Genomic DNA, 15,867 nt, shown 5'->3' with positions numbered 1-15,867 from the left:
GGAGCGGTGGATATTGTGTTGCATTTCTTCACGTGTAAGCATCACTTGGCAGCTGGGCAGTAATTGGACAGAGGTAGCCTTCCGTAAATGGCTGCATTCGGCATATAGCGTAAGTAATCCCGCGTACTGGTGGAAGAAGTGTATCCTAGTGCCTAGGATGCCGGAGGAAAGAAAGAGCGTTGAAGGAAGGTTATCTCAGGCACGGCGTCATGAGGTTCAAAGATGGCAGGACTTTTTGTGTATTTTTGTATTTTTGTATCGCCTCTAGATGCATGTGCGACTGTGTTTAACGGTTGGCGTTTTTCGGCAATTCCTACCCGCAGTTACGCACCGCTGATATTTCAGTCTTGGGCATCATCGATGTTCGACGGCCGGGATACGCGTACGACTCCTTCGTCGGGCGATGTTTGACTCAGACTCCGACTGCAGATTGGAAGGTTATTCGCAGACGAAGGAACATCAAACAACATCGATTGCAGCAAATCGCTCTCATCTACGGCAAAAAAAAAATGATTAAAATTCTTGGCGCTATCTGTTTATCCTACACTGGCATGGTTGTTTTGCTTAGAAGCCGCGTTGGATCTAGAAGGTGTTGTTGTCGACTGTAAATGAGGCTACGACTGTTTAAAAGCGATTGGTTTGCTTATATTGTGACCTCTTTACACTTTTCCCGCTATCACATAAGAGTCAACATCTATTATTATACACCTTATTGCTATTAACTCCTTATAATATGATTTTTCTTCAAAAATAAACTTTTTTCGCGGGCTATTGTTATGAAAACAAACCAAAACAAAACAACGCAGAGCATTCGGGTGTGCCTTCTACTATCTCATTGGCCCTTTGCGTAAAACGTCACATCTTGTCGTCATGGGGATGTTCGCGTGGTTGTCACCTAATATGATAGGACCTATTTTGGCATTCTTATACTACCCCCACCTCCCCCCAGAATTGCGTCCTTACAGTTAATGAAGCAATGTTCAATTGCTTCAAGACTATCACAGAAGCACCATTTCACAGGCTACATGAAAATTACCTTTTCCTGCAGCCAAGTTGTCACCGGCAATGTTTCCGCTTGTAACTTGTAGATGAACGCCTTAATTCAAGGTGCAAGTAATTTCTCGCCCGCGTAAGGACATCATGGCCTGGCAATAGAAATACCATTGAGTGGGTACATAAGAGTAGAGAAAATTATCGAAATAAAAACTGTGAGTAGTCATTTGCTCGACACAGAAAGTAAGAAGCTGTTAAAAAACGGAACGAACTGTCAGAAAACGTATACAGCAAAGTATACCTCATGCATAAATTCCCATGAACAAGGACGGTCAGCTAAGTTAGAGTACAAAATCAATGAGGAACAGCATTAATGAAATTTATCTGCAAAAACGCTCTAATTATTGCGTGGAATGTATCACGAAAAAAAAAAAAACATGAAGCAGGCAGTAATCTGTCGCACATTAAGATGGAAAAAACCTGGTCATCTGACGCTGCCAGGCCGGGAAAGCGAACCACGTCGCGTGCATGGGTTCTATGGAAGAACTCCGAGCAAAAGTTGCAAAAACTTCATGAAAGCGACGAATAGCAGTCTCGTGGTAGTGAATAATCTGCAAAACCTAATATTTTTTTTTTTCCTAGAAACAAGTCATATCCGGTAGCCTTGCCGAATATTGACAGACCATGGAAAACCAATGTGTGACCATAGCGCTCCACGACCGATGCGCGATTTTTCGCATAGTTTCGCTGCGCCTCTACGCGCTTAATGATACGCCAAGGTACTTACTCTGAACACACGTCCATGTCATGCCCACGTATTGATCTGGGGTAGGTATTCACAATCCAAACCACGAACTGCAACTCTTTGGAACTTTCAATCTGTGCACCCGATACATTTCGAAAGCACCCTGCCAGTAAGTGGGCAACCTCATCCACGCTAAACTTGTCTCCGCAGAAAAAAGCCAGATAATCTTCATAAGCTTACTATCTGGAATAGAAAACCTTGAATGGCGCTACTCTACAGTATGCTCATACACAGCGGCTCTGAGTAGAATACAAACAGGTGTGGCGATAATGGACACCTACCTCCCTTTGACAGACGAAGAGATGCACACGGGTTGTGAAAGAGGACCATTCACAATCAAGCAGGCGGAACAATTAGCGTAGCTCGTAGACAACAGATCCAACATTGAGGCACTGTAAAAGTGAGAATAGGAATGCTTGCCAGCCGCGTCCAAAGACCTTCCCAAGGTCGATTTGAAACATTTAGAGTTGTTCCTGGGAGTAGCTGCAAAACTGTAGATGTGTTCGGCCAATATCTAGGTTAGTTTGAATGGAACGGCCCCTGAAGGCACATGTCTGGTGACGTCCAAAAACAGTCGACATTGCGAACTATAACCGATTCGTTGAGACTTTTGCAAAAATGTTATAGTCCACATTAGGTAGCGTAATGGGCTTGTAGCTATAGACTGCAAGTTTTCTTTATCAGTGCTCCCTGCCATCAGTACAATGACTTTTTAAACACCCGCGGCAGAACTCCAATATCCGGACTAAGAGTGAAAATCTTAAGCAGAAGAGGATTACAGATGGACCTAAAAACCTTGTAATATTCTCTGTAGAAGCCATCAGTCCCAGGTGTTTTTAAAGGTGTTGATGGTAGCTGATCAACTGAATCTTCTAGTTTTGCCAAGGTTTGATGGCCACGTATTGGCAAGCATTTATCCTATGAAAGGGGCTTACAAGGGAGAAAAAAAGCATCACACCCTCAGCATCTGAGGCTTGGCAGGAAGCGGGAAAAACAGACGCGTAACATTGCTTGAAATAATAAATCCCTGCTCGTCACTAAGGCAATGCACTATTTGAGCTGATATCTTTTTCCCAACCGCATGACAGCGTTTTTCAAGTAAAACATATATCAGTTCAGGCGTTCAGTCGTGTCCGACTCTTCGTGACCCTATGGACCATGTCACGCCACGCTTTCCGGTCTCTCACTATCTTCTTAACATCACATAGCTTCATCTGCAATGCCTCGAGAATGCCATCTAACCATCGCGTTCGCTGCCTACCCCTTCTCCGGCGACCCTCAACCTTTCCCAACATCAAATCTTTCTCCAGCGACTCCTCTCTTCTCATCAGATGACCAAAGTAGCTGAGCTTTAACTTTAGAATTTGACCCTCCAATGAGCAGTCAGGGTTTATGGTCGACAATATCGACTGATTTGATCTTCTGGCAGCGCATGGAACTCTTAAGAGTCTTCGCCAGCACCACAATTCAAACGCGTCAATTCTTCGGCGGTCAGCCTTTTTCACAGTCCAACTCTCGCATCCATACATCACAACTGGAAAGACCATAGCACGGGTTATACGGATCTTGGTTGGTAGACTAATGTCTCTGCTCTTTACTAGACGGTCAAGGCTAACCATTGCTCTCTTTCCCAGAAGCAGGCGTCTCTTAATTTCATGGCTGCAGTCTCCTTCCGAGGTAATCTTGGCGCCCAAGAACAGAAAATCTGTCACAGCTTCCACTTCTTGTCCATTGATGCTCCAGGACTTGATAGGGCAAGACGCCATGATCTTCGTCTTTTTAATGTTCAGTTTAAGCCCAAACTTCTCACTCTCTTCTTGTACGCGCATCAGAAGTCTCTTGAGTTCCACTTCACTTTCTGCCATTAAAGTGGTATCATCCGCATATCTAAGGTTGTTGATATATACGACAGAGCAAATAGGGAACTTCAGTGGAACATACAAATTTGAAGGTATCGGTCGAGATGTAATTGAATTATTGAAGGAAATATAATAAAGTTGAGATCGCATGTGAGGGGTTAAGAAGTACGTCTAATGTCGAGGTATCCAAAGGACTAAGGCAAGGACGTTGGTTATCATCGCTGTTGTTCATGATGTATAATTAAGAGTGTTAGAAAGAGTCTGCAAGAAAGCAATCTTGGTTTTCATGTCTCGTGTGAGCTAAGCGGAACGGACGTAGTACAAATGCTTCCAGGATTCATGTACACGGACGACATTGCTTTATTAGCTTATAGCCAGGAAGATTTACAAGCATTGGTTCATATATGTGGATACTCTTAGCGCAATTAAGTCGGGTCTGATGATATTCAACCCTTTCACTGATAAAAGAGATTGCAATATAAGGGAGCGAGATACCAATACTGGCGGAATGCAAATATTTTGGGGTATGAATAAACTAAGGGCAAGTATATATGGAAAAACATGAACAGACCACCAGGGCAAAGGGGCAAGGGATGCCGCGGTAATGAAGCCCAGAATATTATGGGGGTGTAACAAATATAAAGTACGGAAATATATTTGGAAAGGAATAATGGTACCAGGGCTTACCTTCGGGAACGCGGGTTTGTGATTAAGGGTCCAGTCTGGGTGAAAAATGAATCGAAGATCTGTGGGAATGTTAGCATTGGATCCCACGGCAAATCTACGAACGAAGCAGTACAGGGAGACAGTGGCGGAGTGTCTTTCGAGACACGACAGGCTCAAAGCAAAATATTGTACGAAGAACGCCTGAGGAAAATAGGCCATAGTAGGTGGGCAGCTTAATTATTTAAATATACTGATACTGCTTTGAATAAGAGGGGCAGAAAAGGTCCATAAAACAAACCAGTAAGTATGTCGGAAGACTGGACGGAGAAATAAAGAACATTAAATGACAGGTGAAGAACACAGAAGCAAACACTAAAATAATTCAGTGGGAAAAAAGCCGAGCCTAGACCTATATACAGAAAATGAAAAACTCAAACTAAGGAGGAGACGTCCTATGACAACTCAAGAGGCAGCGGCCTTTGAAGCTAGATCAGAATTCCTTGCAAAGCGACGCTACAAAAATTAAGTTTAATCAAGAAGATGAAGCTTGTTCTATGCCAGGCAGATGCCGAAACAATGGAACATCTTATACTGGAGTGTAGCAGACTCCACCCAGAGGTTGATGCGTACACAGTCACTCTAAGTCCCTGGGATTTAGTGGTAGCAAAGGCAACGTGATTTCATGAGCGGTACAACTTGACAAGAGGCGTTTGAAATATTGGTGGCTAAATAGCAGGGCTGGGACGCAAGGATGCTAAATTATCAATAAACAAGGTTTTTAAAAGTATGCCAGGCCTAAAATAAAGTTTTTAAAGTTAAAGAGTTTTCTAAATTAAAAAGCATACAAAAGAAAGGTTGAGCATGGTGACGACTGTCACCACCCCGCTTCCATCTTTCCATCCATTCATTCTAACGAGTCGGTTCCTCAGAGTGAGAGGCTCAATGGGCACCAGACCGAATACGGGTAGACCTGTAGTGTTCCGCGTCAAGCTTTTGAAGCTGACACTTCACTCCAGCATTCTCCTCTTAGTACAAACCAATTGCCTCACTGTCAAGACCATAACTGTTATGAAGTGCTTTCCGTAACTGCTTCTGTTCTGATTTCTTAAAGTAGGGCCTAATCGAACCAATATCAAATGCTATTCTTTGCACTTCCTGATTAAACATCTAACAAGCAGCATGCAAATAAATTCTCCGTGAGAAAAAAGGACTGGATAGCTGTATTTAAGCGTTCTTTAAAACCCTCATTGGTAATCAGCGTAGCACTGATCTTCCAAAGGGCCCACCGAGGTTGAAATTTATGAAGGTCCTTTCACCTACACAATAGCCACGCTATGATCTGAGAAGGACACTAGTGTGACAGAAGATGAGATTCGTCGGGTAATTAAAGCCGAATATAAGCAGATCCGGTCCAGACGAGCATGTCAATTTCTTTGGACACGGCTATGGAAGCAGGACGTCGCACATATATTTCAATGTAGAGTAAGTCGCATTTTCAGTGATGCTAGACAGCACTTCAATACCTTTATTGCTTTTTCTGTTCGATCAAAATAATTATTAGGCGTACACACGCAGATAAAATCCTCCATCAAAATAATGTGACTCTCAGATTCAAGAAGAGCACCTAGGTTCTCAAGAGAAGTTACCCTTTTTGCCTGATCATAGAAACCGCAAACATTTACCAACCACCACAACTCACCATAAATCTGGTGGTCGCAACAAATGAAGCGCTCTTCTGTGTCTGCTAGTTAAACCAATAGGGTAAGCTTTTTTCCAAGAACAGGAGATCCAGCCAAATGACCCACAGTGTGTTACACTTAAACGTTATCATCTGCAAGAAAAGGCAGGGCGCCTCCTTCTGTTGCGTCATCACTCTACCTTGGTCGCCTGAAGTTGAGAAGGCTCCCCGAAAAAAAGGCGACGTAATGATACTTGCTTTTGCTGAGTATAGAGTCCACGGACATTCAGAGTGGCGAAGTTCAGTTGTTGGGAGGCCGCCATGATAAACTGCTGGCGGTGAAATTACGCATCCTATGAGGTGAGGCAAGGATTGAGAGGGTGAGACCTCTTTGGGGCAGCACCCTTTCTCGCCTTGGGCGAACAGATGGCTTGTTCTTAAACACATAGAGTCGATGCTTATGCCCGGCAGAAACAACCCCGTCCGTCTCTTCAACAGATCCAGATGTTGACAATTCACACTGCTTCGTGAACAGATTTTCACTGGGTCTCCATTTAAGGATTCACCATGCTGCTGAACACAGAACTGACTTTCGGCCTTTTCCTTGGTGGGCCCACTCATGCCAACTGATTCCACTCCAGAACAAGGACTAGGTCATGTCGCAGCAGGCCCAACTTCACTAACAAGGAATTCAACACTGATGTGCACGTTACAGATGCTTCTGCTGTACAGGAATCCGCCGACAAATCGGTGACAGGAGGCAGCTGTCCTTGTGGAAGAAGGCTAAGAGGCAGCGTGCACGTCTGTAGTCTCTACGCGACACTAGAAAATCTTGCCTTCATTCTTCGACGAGGAATTATTAAAAGCTTCAATAGGTGCTTCTTCTGATTTTCCACCATTTGCATCCAGTATACTTCAGTAGCCTTCATTAAATGCTCCTGTTTCATCTGTACGTTGGAGGCAACGCCGCAACTTGCTCTTATTGGAAACGACGCAATCTTTAGTCAAGTGGCCAAAACGCCAGCCGTCATTAAAGCGTGGAGTGCGGCAGCGACGAAGAATGTAACCCGCTGCGTGGCACCGTAAACACCCAAGGGAGGCTTTCTTGGAATTAAAACAAAAAACTGTATTTCACAGACAGTCAAAAGATGGAGAGCGTCGCTATGACATTCACAATATCTCCAGGTAACCCCGCCGGGGTAGCGCAGTGGTTACGGCGCTCGACTGCTGTTCCCAAGGATGCGGGGTCGAATCCCGGCCTCGGCGGAAGCTTATCGATGGAGGCGAAAAGCAAGGCGCCCGTGTGCTGCGCGATGTCAGTGCACGTTAAAGAACCCCGGGTGGTCGAAATTTCCGGAGTTCTCCACTACGGAGCCTCTCATAGCCTGAGTTGCTTTGGGACCTTAAACCCCACAAACCAAACCAATCTCCAGGTACACGCACCACGCTTTCACTAAACCCAGGCCGTAAAGTGCGCATATATGAGAACTGTGATTTTTAGCTGGCTACTAACACACCATCATCTTATATCGCTTGGACGCAGGGTCTCATCATCGTTACCTCTTGGACTTTATTGGAACACCCAACCTTTTTTCTTTTCTTTAATACCCTCCCCCCCCCCCCCCCCTTCTTTGTTTACACATTCCTTTATGCCCTGAGGTAATAAACAACGGAAATATTTGCTACATTTTATTGCGCACAAAGTTCGAGAGCATGAATCCCGGAAATAACTGCTCCTCCAGGATTTAAATGATAATAGTGAAATATGACCTACGTTCTGCTGGTCAGAAGCAAAATATTATATAAATTAGAACCATAGTTTTCAGCTTGAGGGTCCATGCTTTTGTAACTCTGCGTTCACACGATGAGGAATTACTCGCTTGTGTTAACTGACAGCAGAAAAAAACTTTCCCGGAAGCCACGAACGCTTTACTGCGCAGATATAAGATCGCTTACAAACGCATTCCCAAAGTTTGTTTTGCATAAACAAGGTAAAACTAATTAGCAGTTTGTGCATGCAGGTAATAACCTCGAGGCTGCTCACATGCTAATCAACCAAATTAGGGGCAGCGACATGGAGCGACGACATTGCTAAAGCCATTACACGCAGCACACTTATCAGACGCCAAGCCTTTTACCCATTTCGACCCATCCAGAAAAAGGCAAAAATTGAGGCCGACTAGTTTACAAACACGAGCAGCAGACTACTTCCGTACTGCTTATGTTACCTGTTTTCACAACCTTTGTCAGATTTGTTTTCGTTTTCTCTTCTTTCTGGCCAGGAAAAGAAGGACGATTTCATCAGAAATAGTAATCTACATTTTTATAGCTTAAGCACGAAAATATGAAACAAAACATTCAAGCTGTAAAATTTCAAGTAGTCGTTTATTAGACTATCTATCTGTATGACATCTATATGACATCTGCGCATCTGTCATCTTTTTTGTGCGCACCCCACGGGACTGGAATGACTTGCCAAACACCGTCGTACTTCATACCGATCCATCAACCTTCAGATCATCCATCGAATGATTCATGTACTCATCAACCATTCCCTCATGTAATACCCCTTAAATGGGGCCTTTGAGGTACCAATAAATAAAATAATTAAATAAATAAATAAATAAATCTGCCCGGACTAGGATCACTATACGGTTGAGAAAAGCACCAAGTAAAATACAACCAAACAGGAGCTTCTGACAAATACGAAATGGGAAAAATATTGTATTTGAGCTCCTATGTTTAGACAATTTTACAAAGCCAGCCCAAATACTTGTAAGAAAAGAAAATGCAAAACAAAGCACGACAAAAAAAATTAGATGGCGGAGAAGCGGATGCAACTGCTCCAAGAAACCATGTCCAAGCGCAGAGTATTATACTCTGAAGCCAAATGTTTATACAACGCCAGAAAACAGCTCATCGGCTCTGAGCTGTGGTAGTGTCTGTATAATAAGGCCGAACAGCCGCTATCTCAACGAATGTTTAAAGGAACAAAAGAACACAGCGCTTACTTTAAATCAGCCGCAACTACCAACATGCCTAGGCATTGTTTAAGTGTCAATCACCACCCACTCTTCAAAAAAAAAAAAAAAAAAAAAAAAAAACGGAATTCGTTAGTTATTCTAAAAAGCATCTTGCAAGGAAGCTTCTTGAGGTGTCATTTATTCGAGAATTCCGGAACGATAAGTGAACCGCTGAAAGATTGGTTGTTTTGCTACCAAAAGAATCTAGGTTCCTAAGTCCCGAGCAGTCTCCCTCTTGTTGCTTTTTCAAGGTGAGGTGAGTGCTGCTGAATTTCTTTAAAGCTTGGTTTTTATTTGCTAGAATAAGCGTCTTCGTTGAGTTAACCTTGATTTCTAGCCCGCTACCCAAATCAGCGGATAGCTGGGCATGCGCGTTTGATTCCTGAAGCACGTCGTTCTGCTTGCAATTCAATCAGCTTGAGGTTAGCGCACGTGCTGTGTCTTATCTCCTGCCCCTGTTTCTATCGCGTTAAGCCCGCCTATCTAAGCAGTTTTCTCCAACTTGCCCATATGTCCTTACCGCTTTGTAAAAAATAAACTACATTGTTTAAAAAATAGCCAAATATTTCTCTTTCCTGCGTCATGAAGATTAAGTCGTGCGCTACTATGTATAGTGGGGATACGGTCTATTTAGTCAGATGAGGCGAATAGACAAAAAAACACACGTCTCATCGGTGCACCCACTTAAGCACTGATACCAGAGGCAGTATATTAAAGAATAAATGAAACTTCATTTTCTTTTGTGAGAACGCCATCATATAAAAGAAGCGATCAACTAATTACAATATCACAGCTTAACAATTCCCCACATTGCCGATATCCTTCGCCTGTAATACGCGGCCAGTGGTGAGTAATGGCCGCCAGCAAGCCGATGGTACGGTTGCTACCCAAGGATGCTTGAAAGACGACACTACGTCACCGCACAGTAGTGAGCAATGACTCATGCGCATATGGATCCGAAATGGGAAATGGATGATGGATCCTTACGAATACGGCCCCGCATTACTTTCTTTTAAATCCGATTCATTAGTACGGGCACCAACATCGGGGATGCATAAGTTAAATATTTTGTGAAGCGTACCTATCTTTGTATTCAGACAACAGACCAGGCACCTGTTTTGGCCCGTGGACCACGCGTCACGTGACGTCCCTGAACGGTCTATGAGGTCGGTGCTAGCTCAGAGCAACAGAGCTGGCGACAAATGTCAGAGCATTTCATTCAAGGCGCGCACCGTGGACTTGACGGCGCCCGAGCACGGAGAGGGCTCGCCGGCGACAGCGATAAGCGCACCAGCTAGCCCACTTCAATAAAGCACGCCTTGCATGCGTTTGAGGATAAGCAAATAACGTAGTCAAAGTCTAGAGTGGCGTCCTCCAGCGTCTTTATTCAGCCTTCGAGCACCACACCGCCTCACGGCGAAGCAAGAGTGTACTGCAGCCCGTCCCCGGATGCCTTTGTAGCATCCCTTGCGAGCTATGTTCAGCGGAAGACGTCAAAAAAGGTCCGGACCTAGCCTCATCATGAAAGTAGAGAATTTCGCGAATGAGCACTTTCAACACCTAATGCCGCGAGCTTGCCGCAGCGGGCGCGGCGGACGACGGCGCTCTGGCGCCGCGCTACAGCCTGGTCGTCGCTATAGGCCTAGACTGTTACACATCGAAGCCACAGCGGATGGTGCTTTGGAATTGACCAATGCGATGGTAAATTACGTAATCATGGGAAAAGAAAGGTCTACCCACTGTGTCGTAATAAAAGTAAAGTATGATAATTATGGCGACGCCTTAGAAGCGGAGCTAGCGTGCAAGATCGGATAAGCCGGACCTGGGCCAGCTGCAGCTACTATGCGGCTATATATGCAGAAAATTACTTGTTTTGCAATAGCCACAAATACACGAATACCAGACCCTCGGTACTAATCAGCGATCTACAAGAAGAAGCCAGGTTTGGACACAGACTTACCCAGGGCTTATATATTACTTATCAGAAAAAAAAAACAGAAAAACACTATGTTACCATGCACACTAGTGACAGCGGGAAGGGGGAGGGGGGACGGAAGTCAATCTAGACTAGGTGTTATAACAGCTAATAATATATCTCCAAACGGTGCTTCATTCTGCCGATCACGCTAAGTATTTGTGAGCTGTGTAACAACAGTCAACTGTTATTCTCGCTAACCGTGAGTACGTTCGGGCACGTTTGTTAAGTGCAACACGGTTAATCCGGCCGTGCAACTTCGTAATATGACGGGCTCGCGATCGTCAGTATCTTTTTAACCGGGATTAGGTGGATTTAGTAACGTGCTGTTAACATATATAGGTACGTTGTTAGCGCAGCACTTAATCTCGGTCTGCACTATTATTGCTGGTCCCTAATTCTGCAGTTAGACGTAGGCACTACTTAAATCTCGCCCGAATGCATGCCCACTCGGCATTGTAAAATACAGTTCGCCACAGAGTTTGTGACCAGCGTACTACGAGTACATTGCGCAGCTGCGATGCTAATATCGCATCTCTCCGTTCTGCCCCCTGTTCCGGTTTGTCGGCTGCTATTTTGGCTCGCCGTGCGGATGCCGTCGCGGGCTGGGCCGTGTACATGGCCGAAACCACGTGACCCACCTGCGGCCCAGTGCATGGTCCTTCATCTGGACACATTTGAATTGATTTCTTAGCGAACTTTTTCAGCGACAGCTACATTTGCCATTCTCGCCATTTCGTCGTGCATGTCCGTGCCTTTCCGAAGAAGAAGAAAAGCAGAAAAGAGAGAAGAAGAAAAAAAGTAGAAGAGGAAAAAGATGAAGACGGAAAAGAAGAAAAAGAAGAAGGAGAAGAACAAGCAAAAGAAAATGGAGAAGAAGAAATGGAAAAAAAGAAAAAGAAGAAAGATAACTCGGTAGTTGGTAGACGCGAACGACAATAGCGAGTTGCTATAGGACAGAAAGTTCGTTCGAGCGTTGTGACGGCGGAGTGCCCCGGAGTTCGACGTATAGATGATGTCATACCACTAGAGGTCTTCTGCACCCGAAGGAGAATGGTCAACGACGAGAGGCAAGGGGTGCTAATACGTGAAGTAATTCCCCTATTGCATACATAAAGCTCAAACCATAGGGTAAACTACTATGTGCAGAAGCCATGCCTTTACTTTCAAGCCGAACCTAAACGTACCCATGCAGATTGATCTCGCGTAACTCCAGTTTTAACCACAAGCTAAACCGCAGCTTTTTTTTTTTTTTTTTGAAGACTCGTTTAAGTGCGCTGTCACGAGAACACCGGCATTTCATTCTTTGCCCTGTTTTACATAATGTAATCTCATGGTCAGTAAAGAAACTAATGGTAAAGTCTGATCCACAAGATGGCGAACATAGGTCCAGACAAATGCCCGTTAGAATCCGAAGGTCCCAATATATTTTAGCCCGTAATTTCCAACCAAATTTCTGGGCTGTGATCCAGCACCTATACATGTAGGTGCTGCAGGCAGACAGCAATCCTTGCAACGGTTAACACTGCGCCACGATTAAGCGAAGAAGAGATGGAGTGGGAGTGATTGGAGCAGTGAGGGGAGCTGTTTAATTTATTTTAGGCATAGCAGGTATGGGTTTCTAGTTCTGAAGCGAATAAACTACATAAAAAGTAGCATAAGCTGTCGCCTCAAGCACACCTACTTGCGAGCCGACGAGAGGGAGAATTAATACGTGATAGCTTATCAGCAAATGTCCCCGGCATATGTGTAGTGCTAGGATGACTTTATGTGCCCCGCCAAATTTCTGGAGTGTCCTAAACCACCTCTCGGCTCCCCTTGGCGCCGCCACTAGGGTAATGCGGAAGAGGCTAGCAAAAATTGACGTTAAGATAGTGATAAAGACCTCGATCACATCGTAAAGAATTCTTCTCTGGATATGCTATCTTTCACCTCTGGGGAAGAGTGTAGCGAGGTTGATTTCATGAAGAAGATGGCTTCATCACCAACCGTTTAGACGATCGGCTTCTGAGTAGCATGCATCATAGATTGCTAGTAGAGTGGTTTATCAAAAGGAAATAATGCAAAGACAAGCACAAAAGAGCGATACAATCATTTTAAAGCCGAGAAATATGGTGCCCGCAGAGGATCGCCACAGGAGACAAATGCTGTGTATACGTAGATGAGCACTGGGCTAACCGAAGAATAATTGATAAGGGCCTATAGGCTAACTGCACAATTAAAGTGTTATCAGGCACGCAGGACACAGATATACGAGACAATTATCAGGAAAAAACGTCTTCACGCATCCAGCCTATAAGGACCAAGTTTTGTAGCAATAGTTACATGGGCCACATTCTCGCCATTTCTCCGTGCCTGTCCGTGCCTGTCTGAAGAGCGAAGAAAGAAGAAGTCGTGGGAGGCGGTAGTTGACAGTTGACATGGCCAAGCACTAACTTGACGTAGGGGTTCCTGACAATACTTCTGGCAGGAGCTGCCAACTCCGGCCACTCCTATCATATGGGAGGGTGCGCTATCAGAATCAGCCTACCAAGACCCTTATATTCAAGTTATCCCTAAGCCACGCGAAACGTTCATACGGCTCGGTTAAAGCGGGGCTTTATATGTTGGCTGGTAGCTTACGCTATCGCATCGTCGCGAAGGTGGGGGTGAAAACAGAGAGAAAGAGGTGCCGTAGTGGAGGGCTTCCGACCACTGCGCAATAGAGGCTTTTGCATCATCGCAGTTTAGGGGTCGAAATTGCGCCTATGATATAAAGCTGAAACCATATATAGTAAACTACTATCTGCAAAGGATATGTCTTTCCTTTCAAGCCAAACCTAAGCGCAGCCATGCAGATAGCTCTCGCGTAACTACAGGTTTAACCAAAGCTAAACCACAGCAATTTGTTTTCCTTTCTATCACCAACTGAAGTACACAGCCTGTAATAAGGGAGTAATTACTCATTACCATCCACCGAAGCATTAGCCATAAGGCCACAGAAAGAAGCTATACAGGTTATTCGAAAACACTGGAATTGGAGAAAATTTCATCGAGGTCCGTGTTTCGGACCCGGGACCACCGCCTGCCCGGGGCAGTTTCTCTGAGTTAACCACTGTCGCTGGCCGTTCAGTTGATAGGGTGAGAACACCTCAACTCGAGCACCTGACCATGATGAATATTTCCATTAATATCATGATTCCCAGGACGGTGTTCAGCGCTCATTTATATCCATATGGCTGCTTTTGGGTGAACGCTAATGAGCAATCACTTTCTAATTACGATCTACTCTACATTCTTGGTTTCCCCTATACATTAGACCAACATAGATCCTACTCCGAGTTGATCAGTTTGGTCATCTGCTCACCGTCCTGGTTAGCTCAGATGGCTTAGCGACTGCACCAGACAAGCGAGGGTGCTGGGCTCGAACAAAATTTCCTTCAACTGCAAAAATTCTCTTGCCATATGTATGCTCTCGGGTGCATGATAACGGTTATCTGCTCCCTTATTACAAATCTACTCTATTTTCGGGGTTTACCTTAATCTTTGGTACGAAGAGGCAGCCTGCGAACAAGTTTGACATGGCAATAATAGCAAAATGGCACAAAACCTAGCAATGGAAACAAGATTCTTTAGGCAAAACGCAAGTAGGTCACTGGAACGGAAAAGTGATAGAATCGCCGGAGCCGAGGGTCTCCGGCCGCCATATTTGTTTTACAGTTGTGGATGTAGTGCGGCTTGGAAAATTTCCGCATGGCTGCTGAGGCTTTGGCGGTAGCTCTGATAGCACTATAGTCCACACCCGATCCCGCAGGAACAAATTTCGGCTAAAAATAAGTTTTTTTTTTTTCGTTACCGCAAGCTGTATACAATAGGCATGCAATATCTTTATTTGTCAAGCAGCAAAGCTCTGCATCTTTTCTTCTGCTCGGCCATTTCTGTAAGAAGGTTCGAATACGCAGCCGAGTCTATAAATTGTCCCATCGACGTTTGTTAAGGCGAAAGACAATCTTGACTCTTGGGCTGCAGAAATGATCGCAGGAATGTCCGCAGGAAATGGTCTGGCACGAAATGACGCTTAAGAAGACGTCTGTCGCTACTGTTAATCGAACCACTATCCCTCCGATCTCCAGCCAAGCCCACAAACCATTACTACACACCCGGCTCGTGAGTTTCAAGATGCAGTTTGCTGACTGGACAGTTTTCGCAGCCTCTCGAAAGCGGCGGAAGGTGTCCAGTCAGCCTTTGTCAAATGTTCCGATACATCTACATCCAAGATAAGAAATTCCGCAAAAAAACTTTGCGACCAGCTGAACCTTCCCATGCTTTCTTCAGCAATTGAAGAAAAGAAAAAGACCAGTTTGAAGATGTCTTTTACAGTTGAAACACACAAGATAGGATGTCCTCTGCGCGTAATTGTTTCAGAAAAGTTCACCTGGCAAAAAGATGTTGCAGAATTCTTGCAGGACAACCTCAACCTGCTTCCTGTTAACGACCCTTTTCAGGTGAAAAACGCAGAGGAAGTAGCCAGGTTCAGCGCCTGTGCGTCTTACGTGTTCCTCCGTCTTCGTCCTTGTCCGGCTACGCGCTGCAAAAACTATCGAAATCGGTGACGGCGAATATAAGACAGGTGAATGATAAAGCGAGGTCGGGTACACAAGATGTGGCGCTTGACGTTTTTTCACGGTGATTCTCAGAAAATAAGGAAGAAAGCGTGGATTCAGTTTCAAGATGTAAATTGGCATCCCTCAGGAAAATCCAGCGAAAACAGAAGACGCTGACCACCCTGCATGTCGCTTCCATATCGCCCGTTCCCTTTTTTTCTTCCTAAAGATTTACCTCACCTCACCTTCATTCGCGTTTCAAGTCCTGCTTTTTAAGTGATCATT

This window comes from Amblyomma maculatum, chromosome 1, assembly GCF_055883805.1.
Source record: "Amblyomma maculatum isolate TAMU_Amacu chromosome 1, ASM5588380v1, whole genome shotgun sequence".
In the NCBI taxonomy this organism is placed as follows: Eukaryota; Metazoa; Arthropoda; class Arachnida; order Ixodida; family Ixodidae; genus Amblyomma; species Amblyomma maculatum.
Note: the sequence above shows the minus strand (reverse complement) of the source record.